The sequence below is a fragment of the Gobio gobio genome (assembly GCF_949357685.1).
Source record: "Gobio gobio genome assembly, chromosome: 15".
NCBI classification, from domain to species: Eukaryota; Metazoa; Chordata; class Actinopteri; order Cypriniformes; family Gobionidae; genus Gobio; species Gobio gobio.
Window position 1 is genome coordinate 52,395,471 of NC_137108.1, and position 3,264 is coordinate 52,398,734.

Sequence of the window (3,264 nt, forward strand, 5' to 3'; positions counted from 1 at the left end):
CCATCACTGACCTCAACTGGACCATCACTGACCTCAGCTGGACCATCACTGACCTCAGCTAGACCATCACTGACCTCAACTGGACCACCACTGACCTCAGCTGGACCGTCACTGACCTCAGCTGGACCATCACTGACCTCAACTGGACCATCACTGACCTCAGCTGGACCATCACTGACCTCAGCTGGACCATCACTGACCTCAGCTGGACCATCACTGACCTCAGCTGGACCATCACTGACCTCAGCTGGACCTTCACTGACCTCAACTGGACCTTCACTGACCTCAGCTGGACCATCACTGACCTCAACTGGACCATCACTGACCTCAGCTGGACCATCACTAACCTCAGCTAGACCATCACTGACCTCAGCTGGACCATCACTGACCTCAGCTGGACCATCACTGACCTCAGCTGGACCGTCATTGACCTCAGCTGGACCATCACTGACCTCAACTGGACCATCACTGACCTCAGCTGGACCGTCATTGACCTCAGCTGGACCATCACTGACCTCAGCTGGACCATCACTGACCTCACATGGACCATCACTGACCTCAGCTGGACCGTCACTGACCTCAGCTGGACCATCACTGACCTCAGCTGGACCGTCATTGACCTCAGCTGGACCATCACTGACCTCAGCTGGACCATCACTGACCTCAGCTGGACCGTCACTGACCTCAGCTGGACCATCACTGACCTCAATTGGACCATCACTGATCTCAGCTGGACCGTCATTGACCTCAGCTGGACCATCACTGACCTCAACTGGACCATCACTGACCTCAGCTGGACCATCACTGACCTCAGCTGGACCGTCATTGACCTCAGCTGGACCGTCACTGACCTCAACTGGACCATCACTGACCTCAGCTGGACCGTCATTGACCTCAGCTGGACCATCACTGACCTCAGCTGGACCATCACTGACCTCAAATGGACCATCACTGACCTCAGCTGGACCGTCACTGACCTCAGCTGGACCATCACTGACCTCAACTGGACCATCACTGACCTCAACTGGACCATCACTGACCTCAACTGGACCATCACTGACCTCAGCTGGACCATCACTGACCTCAGCTGGACCATCACTGACCTCAGCTGGACCATCACTGACCTCAACTGGACCATCACTGACCTCAGCTGGACCATCACTGACCTCAACTGGACCATCACTGACCTCAGCTGGACCATCACTGACCTCAGCTGGACCATCACTGAACTCAGCTGGACCATCACTGACCTCAACTGGACCATCACTGACCTCAACTGGACCATCACTGACCTCAGCTGGACCATCACTGACCTCAACTGGACCATCACTGACCTCAGCTGGACCATCGCTGACCTCAACTGGACCATCGCTGACCTCAGCTGGACCATCGCTGACCTCAGCTGGACCATCGCTGACCTCAGCTGGACCATCACTGACCTCAGCTGGACCATCACTGACCTCAAATGGACCATCACTGACCTCAGCTGGACCATCACTGACCTCAGCTGGACCATCACTGACCTCAGCTGGACCATCACTGACCTCAGCTGGACCATCACTGACCTCAGCTGGACCTTCACTGACCTCAACTGGACCTTCACTGACCTCAGCTGGACCATCACTGACCTCAGCTGGACCGTCACTGACCTCAGCTGGACCGTCACTGACCTCAGCTGGACCATCACTGACCTCAACTGGACCATCACTGACCTCAGCTGGACCATCACTGACCTCAAATGGACCATCACTGACCTCAAATGGACCATCACTGACCTCAGCTGGACCATCACTGACCTCAGCTGGACCATCACTGACCTCAACTGGACCATCACTGACCTCAGCTGGACCTTCACTGACCTCAACTGGACCTTCACTGACCTCAGCTGGACCATCACTGACCTCAACTGGACCATCACTGACCTCAGCTGGACCATCACTGACCTCAGCTAGACCATCACTGACCTCAACTGGACCACCACTGACCTCAGCTGGACCGTCACTGACCTCAGCTGGACCATCACTGACCTCAACTGGACCATCACTGACCTCAGCTGGACCATCACTGACCTCAGCTGGACCATCACTGACCTCAGCTGGACCATCACTGACCTCAGCTGGACCTTCACTGACCTCAACTGGACCTTCACTGACCTCAGCTGGACCATCACTGACCTCAACTGGACCATCACTGACCTCAGCTGGACCATCACTAACCTCAGCTAGACCATCACTGACCTCAACTGGACCACCACTGACCTCAGCTGGACCATCACTGACCTCAGCTGGACCATCACTGACCTCAGCTGGACCGTCATTGACCTCAGCTGGACCATCACTGACCTCAACTGGACCATCACTGACCTCAGCTGGACCGTCATTGACCTCAGCTGGACCATCACTGACCTCAGCTGGACCATCACTGACCTCACATGGACCATCACTGACCTCAGCTGGACCGTCACTGACCTCAGCTGGACCATCACTGACCTCAGCTGGACCGTCATTGACCTCAGCTGGACCATCACTGACCTCAGCTGGACCGTCACTGACCTCAGCTGGACCGTCACTGACCTCAGCTGGACCATCACTGACCTCAACTGGACCATCACTGACCTCAACTGGACCGTCACTGACCTCAGCTGGACCGTCACTGACCTCAGCTGGACCGTCACTGACCTCAAATGGACCGTCACTGACCTCAGCTGGACCGTCATTGACCTCAGCTGGACCGTCACTGACCTCAGCTGGACCGTCACTGACCTCAGCTGGACCGTCACTGACCTCAGCTGGACCGTCACTGACCTCAGCTGGACCGTCACTGACCTCAGCTGGACCGTCATTGACCTCAGCTGGACCGTCACTGACCTCAGCTGGACCGTCACTGACCTCAGCTGGACCGTCACTGACCTCAGCTGGACCATCACTGACCTCAGCTGGACCGTCACTGACCTCAGCTGGACCGTCACTGACCTCAACTGGACCGTCACTGACCTCAACTGGACCGTCACTGACCTCAACTGGACCGTCACTGACCTCAGCTGGACCGTCACTGACCTCAACTGGACCGTCACTGACCTCAGCTGGACCGTCACTGACCTCAACTGGACCGTCACTGACCTCAACTGGACCGTCACTGACCTCAGCTGGACCATCACTGACCTCAGCTGGACCATCACTGACCTCAACTGGACCATCACTGACCTCAGCTGGACCGTCACTGACCTCAGCTGGACCGTCACTGACCTCAAATGGACCGTCACTG